This window comes from Portunus trituberculatus, chromosome 47 (assembly GCF_017591435.1).
Source record: "Portunus trituberculatus isolate SZX2019 chromosome 47, ASM1759143v1, whole genome shotgun sequence".
Taxonomy (NCBI): Eukaryota; Metazoa; Arthropoda; class Malacostraca; order Decapoda; family Portunidae; genus Portunus; species Portunus trituberculatus.
This window is the reverse complement of record NC_059301.1, coordinates 36,091,384-36,098,883: the sequence shown is the minus strand read 5'-3', so window position 1 is coordinate 36,098,883 and position 7,500 is coordinate 36,091,384. Positions and strand designations below refer to the sequence as shown.

At 42.9% G+C, this 7,500-nt stretch overlaps 1 protein-coding gene across 6 annotated transcripts in view; it reads left to right on the top strand.

The window, feature by feature from the left end:
* Positions 1–7,500, top strand: part of LOC123498072 (carbohydrate sulfotransferase 5-like) — a 92,222-nt gene that overhangs the window by 35,706 nt on the left and 49,016 nt on the right. The window lies entirely within an intron of this gene.

The window sequence follows — 7,500 nt, the reverse complement described above, 5'->3', positions numbered from 1 at the left end:
TTTATTTATTTGTTTATTTTACAGTGTGAATATTATGTTGTTGACGCTGATATATGTTTCTCATATAAAGATTTGTTCATTAGCGTTTTTCTTTTGTATGTAGTGTTTGTTATCTGTTTTTTTTTTTTTTTTTTTTTTACGTAGGGAAGAAGGCCAGCCAAAGGCAAAATAAAAAGAAAGCTAAAATAAGGCCCACTTCAGTGCTGGCTCTCTAAAAAGTGCAAAAAGTGCCAAATCTGTCAGCCAGAATTAGGGGAGCAAATGCCTCGATACCTCCCTCTTAAAAGAAGACAAGTTGTAGGAATTCGGAAATACAGATGCAGGGAGGGAGTTCCAGAGTTTACCAGTGAAAGGGATGAATGAATGAGAGTACTGGTTAACTCTTGCATTAGAGAATTGGACAAAATAGGGATGAGATGAAGAAGACAGCCTTGTGCAGCGAGGCCGCAGGAGGAGAGGCATGCAGTTAGCAAGATCAGTAGAACAGTTACCATGAAAATAGCGATAAAAGATAGAAAGGGATGCAACATTTCGGCGGTGAGAAAGAGACTGAAGACAGTTAGTGAGAGGAGGAGAGTTGATGAGACGAAGAGCTTTCGATTCCACCCTATCAAGCAAAACTGTGTGACTGGAACCCCCAAACATGCGAAGAGTACTCCATACAGGGACGGATAATACCCTTATACAGAGTAAGCAGTTGGAGGGGCGAGAAAAACTGTCGGAGATGCCTCAGAACACCTAACTTCATGGAAGCTGTTTTAGCAAGAGATGAGATGTGAAGTTTCCAGTTAAGATTATGAGCAAAGGACAGAACGAAAATATTCATTGTGGGAGAGGGAGACAGTTGAGTGTCATTGAAGAAGAGGGGATAGTTGTCTGGAAGGTTGTGTCGAGTTGATAGATGGAGGAATTACGTTTTTGGGGCATTGAAAACTACTAGATTTTCTCTGCCCCAATCGAAAATCTTTGATAGATCGGAAGTCATGCGTTCCGTGGCGTCCCCGCGTAATCTTTTGACTTCCTGAAGGGTTGGACGTCTCTGAAAGAACGTGGAAAGATGTAGGGTGGTATCATCAGCGTAGGAGTGGATAAGGCAAGAAGTTTGGTTAAGGTCATTAATGAATAATAGAAAGAGAGTGGGTGACAGGACAGAACACTGAGGAACACCACTATTAATAGGTTTAGGAGAAGAACAGTAGCCGTCTACCACAGCAGCAATAGAGCGGTCGAAAAGGAAAATTGAGATAAAGTTGCAGAAAGAAGGATAGAAGCCGTAAGAGGGCAGTTTTTAAATCAAAGCTTTATGCCAGACTCTATCAAAAGCTTTTGATATGTCTAACGCTACAGCAAAAGTTTCACCGAAATCTCTAAAAGAGGATGACCAAGACTCAGTAAGGAAAGCCAGAAGATCACCAGTAGAGCGACCTTGACGGAAGCCTTACTGACGATCAGACAGAAGATTGTGAAGTGACAGATGTTTGAGAATCTTCCTATTCAGGATAGATTCAAACACTTTAGACAAGCAAGAGATTAAAGCTATAGGACGATAGTTTGAGGGGTTAGAATGGTCACCCTTTTTAGGAACAGGCTGAATGTAGGCGAACCTCCAGCAGGAAGGAAAGGTAGAAGTCGATAGACAAAGTTGGAAGAGTTTGGCCTGGCAAGGTGCAAGCACGGAAGCACTGTTTTTGAGAACAATAGGAGGGACATCATCAGGTCCATAAGCCTTCCGAGGGTTTAGGCCAGCAAGGGCATGGAAAACATTATTACGAAGAATTTTGATTGTAGACATGAAATAGTCAGAGGGTGGAGGAGAGGGAGGGAAAAGCGCAGAATCGTCCAAGGAGGAGTTATGAGCAAAGGTTTTAGAAAAGAGTTTAGCTTTAGAGACAGAAGAGATGGCAGTGGTGCCATCAGGATGAAATAAAGGGGGGAAAGATGAAGAAGTGAAGTTATATGAGATGTTTTTGGCAAGATGTCAGAAGTCACGAGGAGATTGTGAGTTTGAAAGATTTTGACATTTTCTATTTATGAAAGAGTGTTTGGCAAGTTGAAGAACAGACTTGGCATGATTCCGGGCAGAGATATAAAGCGCATGAGTTTCAGGAGATGGAAAGTTCAAGTACCTCTTGTGGGCAACCTCTCTTTCATGTATAGCACAAGAACAGGCTGAGTTAATCCAAGGTTTAGAAGGTTTAGGTTGAGAAAAAGAATTAGGAATGTATGCCTCCATGCAAGACACTAACACCTCTGTTATGCGTTCAGCACAAAGACATGGGTCTCTGACACGGAAGCAGTAATCATTCCAGGAAAAATCAGCATAATACCTCCTCAGGTCCCCCCAACTGGCAGAGGCAAAACGCCAGAGGCACCTTTGCTTTGGGGGTTCCTGCGGAGGGATTGGAGAAATAGGACAAGATACAGAAATGAGATTGTGATCGGAGGAGCCCAACGGAGATGAAAGGGTGACAGCATAAGCAGAAGGGTTAGAGGTGAGGAAGAGATCAAGAATGTTGGGCGTGTCTCCAAGACGGTCAGGAATACGAGTAGGGTGTTGCACCAGTTGCTCTAGGTCATGGAGGATAGCAAAGTTGAAGGCTAGTTCACCAGGGTGGTCAGTGAAGGGAGAGGAAAGCCAAAGCTGTGGTGAACATTGAAATCTCCAAGAATGAAAATCTCAGCGAAAGGATAGAGAGACAGAATGTGGTTCACTTTAAAAGTTAAATAGTCAAAGAATTTACTATAGTCAGAAGAGTTAGGAAAGAGATAAACAGCACAGATGAATTTAGTTTGAGAGTGACTGTTAAGTCGTAGCCAGATGGTGGGAAATTCGGAAGACTCATGAGCGTGGGCACGAGAGCAAGTTAAGTCGTTGCGTACATAGACGCAACATCCAGCTTTGGAATGAAAATGAGAATAGAGAAAGTAGGAGGGAACAGAGAAGGGGCTACTGTTGGTTGCCTCAGATAGCTGTGTTTTGGTGAGGAAAAGAAGATGAAGTTTAGTAGAGGAGAGGTGGTGTTCCACAGATTGAAAATTAGATCTAAGACCGCGAATGTTGCAGAAGTTAATGTAGAAAAAGTTGAGGGAGGTGTCTTCAACAGGAGAGGTGTCCGACCTGGGGACATTTTTGGTCCCCTCCCCAGAGGGTGACTCCGAGGCGTTGTTTATTTCGGGTCCCATTTTTCTTTTAAATTTTGATTTGGAGTGAAGGATGTGTGTGTGGTAAGTGCATGTAATTTTGTGTGAAGATAGAGGGCAGGCTGTGACTGCCTCCTTGAGTTGTGAGACACAAAGGGAAACATTCAGTGAGATGACAACTAGCTTTAATGGAAGGTTCACAGCACCTCCTGAACTAGTGCTATTAGATCTCACTGGGAGTAAGTTATTGTTTCGGTAGGTGACTACTACCTCCTCCATGTGTATGTGTGTGTGTGTGTGTGTGTGTGTGTGTGTGTGTGTGTGTGTGTGTGTGTGTGTGTGTAATTCACCACGGTTGTCTGCTGGTCATCCAGCCAGTCTTCCCCATTACGGAGCAAGCTCAGAGCTCATAGACCGATCTTCGGGTAGGACTGAGACCACAACACACTCCACACCGGGACAGCGAGGCCACAACCCCTCGAGTTACATCCCGTTGCTATTTACTGCTAGGTGAACAGGGGCTACACATTAAGAGGCTTGCCCATTTGCTTCGCCGCTTCCTGGGACTTGAACCCGGGCCTTCTCGATTGTGAGCCGAGCGTGCTAACCATTAAACTACTGCGGTGTGTGTGTGTGTGTGTGTGTTAGGATAAGACAAAAACCTAATGGATTCAAGCTTCATTTAGTTTGATAGAAAAGTTATTGATTCTCAGGACAATAGGTGGATTCAATAGACCCAGTAATCGAGTGATCAATCAGTGTTGAATGATTAGGTTGCCTTAGAAGAAAATTTGATCAATTTTAGATGAAGCTGATCTGTGGACACAGATGGGCGGGCAGTCATGTTTCACACCGGGACCGCCGCGTGTAGCTCTCATGATTTCTTGCAGTTTCCTTGTTGTGTGTGTGTGTGTGTGTGTGTGTGTGTGTGTGTGTGTGTGTGTGTGTGTGTGTGTGTGTGTGTGTGAAAATTGAAACAAATTCCGTGTTGTTCATCAATGTGGCGTTAGAAACTTTCCTTGTAAGTGAACAAAGCGTTTCAAAGACGTCTTCCTCAGTGGCAGAGAGGACGATGTTTTCTCCGCACTTGCAATAATAGGCTCTTCATTATCCCAGAGCACAGTGTTTATTGTATTGTTGACTGTCGTGTTAGCAACGCCTTGTTAATGCTTGGGGACGGTTGTTAAGGCGTCGGGAGTGGTGGTGGTGGTGCTGGTGCTGGTGTCACTTATAAAATTGTTGTATGAATGTTTACTGAACAAAATTACTACCATCATCATAAATAATGACATAATCACCAGTCACCACTACTAGCGTTACTACTATAGCTCAACTACCACCACCGCTACCACCACCACCACCACCACCACCACCACTACTACTGCTACTACTACTACTACTACTACTACTACTACTACTACTACTACTACTACTGCTGCTACTACTACTACTACTACTACTACTACTACTACTACTACTGCAACAACAACAACAAGAACAACAACAACAACAACAACAACAACAACAACTACTACTACTACTACTACTACTACTACTACTACTACTACTACTACTACTACTACTACTACTACTACTATTACTTCTACTTCTACTACTACAACTGCTACATTTTTTTATGCAAGAGGGGGAAACCAGCCAAGGGCAAATAAAAGATTAGAAAAATGCCCACTTGAAATACCAGTTCCCTTAGAGATTTATATAGAATTAGCCAAGAGTCAGGGACAAAATTCTTGAGACTTCTCTCTTAAAAGAGGTCAAGTCGTAAGAAGATGGAAATTCAGAAGCAGGCAGGGAATTCTAGAGTTTACCAGAGAAAGGTATGAATGATTGAGAGTACTGGTTAACTCTTGTATTAGAGGGTTAGACAGAATAGGGATGAGAGGAAGAAGAAAGCCTTGTGCAGCGAGGCCGCAGGAGGAGGAGAGGCATGCAGTTAGCAAGATCGGCAGAACAGTTAGCGTGAAAATGGCGATAAAAGATAGAAAGAAATGCAACATTTCGGCGGTGAGAAAGAGGCTAAAGGCAGTCAGTCAGAGGAGGGAAGTTGATGAGATGAAAAGTTTTTGATTCCCCCTATCTAATAAAACTGTGGAACCCTTCCCCGCAAACATGCAAAGAGTACTCCATACAAGGACGGATAAGGCCCTTGTACAGAGTTAGTAAGTAGAAGGGTCGAGAAAAACTGGCGGAGACATCTCAGAACGCCTAATTTCATAGAAGCTGCTTAGGAAGAGATGAGATATGAATTTTCCAGGTAAGGTTATGCGTAAAGGACAGACCGAAGATATTCAATATAGAGGGAGAGTTGAGTGTCAATGAAGAAGAGGGGATAGGTGTCTGGAAGGTTGTGTCGAGTTGATAGATGGAGGAATTGAGTTTTTGAGGCATTGAACACTATTAAGGTTTCTCTGCCCCAATCAGAAATCTTAGAAAGATCAGAAGTCAGGCGTTCTGTGGCGTTCCTGCGTGATCTGTTGACTTCCTGAAGGGTGGGTCATCTTTAAAAGGATGTGGAAAAATGTAGAAAGGTATTATCACCGTAGTTAAGAAGATCATTAATGAATAATAGAAAGAAAGTGGGTGTCAGAACAGAACCCTGAGGAACACCACTGTTAACAGAATTAGGAGAACAGTAGCCGTCTAACACGGGTGCAATAGAACAGTCGGAAATGACACTTGAGATAAAGTTGCAGAGAGAATGATAGAAACCACAGGAGGGCAGCTTTGAAATAAAAACTTTGTGCCAAACTCTATCAAAAGCTTTTGATATGTCTAATGCGATGGCAAAAGTTTCACTGAAATCTCTAAAAGAGGACGACTAAGACTCAGTAAGGAAAATCATAACACCAGTAGAGCGACCTTGATAGAAGCCATACTGGCGATCAGAGAGAAGATTGTGAAGTGCCAGATGTTTAAGAATCTTCCTATTGAGAATAAATTTAAAAACTTTAGACAAGCAAGAGATTAAAGCTACAGGACAGTAGTTTGAGGGATTAGCACGGTTACTTTTTTTTAGGAGCAGGCTGAATGTAAGCAAACTTCCAGCATGTAGGAAAGATAGAAGTCGATAGGCATAGTTGAAAGAGTTTGGCCAGGCAAGGTACGAGCACGGAAGCACAGATTTTGAGAACAATAGGAGGTGTTCCATCAGGTTCATAAGCCTTCTGAGGGTTAAGGCCTAGCGAGGGCATGGAAAACATCATTACGAAGAATTTTAGTTGAAGGTATGAAATAGTTAGAGGGAGGAGGAGAGGGAGGGACAAGCCTAGAATCATCCAAGGTGGAGTTATTAGCAAAGGTTTGAGCTAAGACTTCAGCTTTAGAGACAGATGAGATAGCAGTGGTGCCATGAGAATGAAATAAAGGAGGGAAAGATGAAGAAGTAAAGGTTCTGGAGATCTTTTTGCCCAGATGCCAGAAGTCTCGAGGGGAGCTGGAGTTTGAAAGATTTTGACAGTTTCTCCTTATGAAGGAGTGTTTGGCAAGTCGGATAACAGACTTGACATGATTCCAGGCAGAAATATAAAGTGCATGAGATTCAGGAGATGGAAGGCTGAAGTACCTTTTTGTGGACAACCTCTCTATCATGTATAGCACGAAAGCAGGTTGTGTTAAACTTAAAAAGGATTAGATTGAGAAAAAGAATGAGGAATGTACGCCTCCATGCCAGACACTATCACCTCTGTTATGCGTTCAGCACAAAGAGATGGGTCTCTAACACGAAACAGTAATAATTTTAGAGAAAGTCAGCATAATACCTCCTCAGGTCCTCCCCCACTGGCATAGGTAAAACGCCAGAGGCACCTTCTCCTTGGGGGATCCTGAGGAGGGATTGAAGAATTAAGACAAGATACAGAAATGAGATTGTGATCGGAGGAGCCCAACGGAGAAGATAGGGTGACAGCATAAGCAGAAAGATTAGAGGTAAGAAAAAGATCAATAATGTTGGGCGTATTTCCAAGACGGTCAGGAATACAAGTATGGTGTGGTACCAGTTGCTGTAGGTCATGAGGGATAGAAAAGTTGAAGGTCAGTTGACCAGGATAGTCAGTGAAAGGAGAGAAAAGCGAAAGCTGTTTGTGAACTTTGAAATCTCCAAGGATGGAGATCTTCACGAAAGGACGAGAGGGTAGAGGGACAGAATGTGCTCCACTTTGGAAGTTGAATAGTCAAAGATTTAATATAGTCAGATGAATTAGGGGATAGATAGACAGCACAGATAAATTTAGTTAGAGAGTGGCTATTAAGTCGAAGTCAGATGGTGGAAAACTCAGAAAATAGCTTGGGTACGAGAGCAAGTAAAGTCGTTGCGCACATAGACACATCATCTAGCTTTGG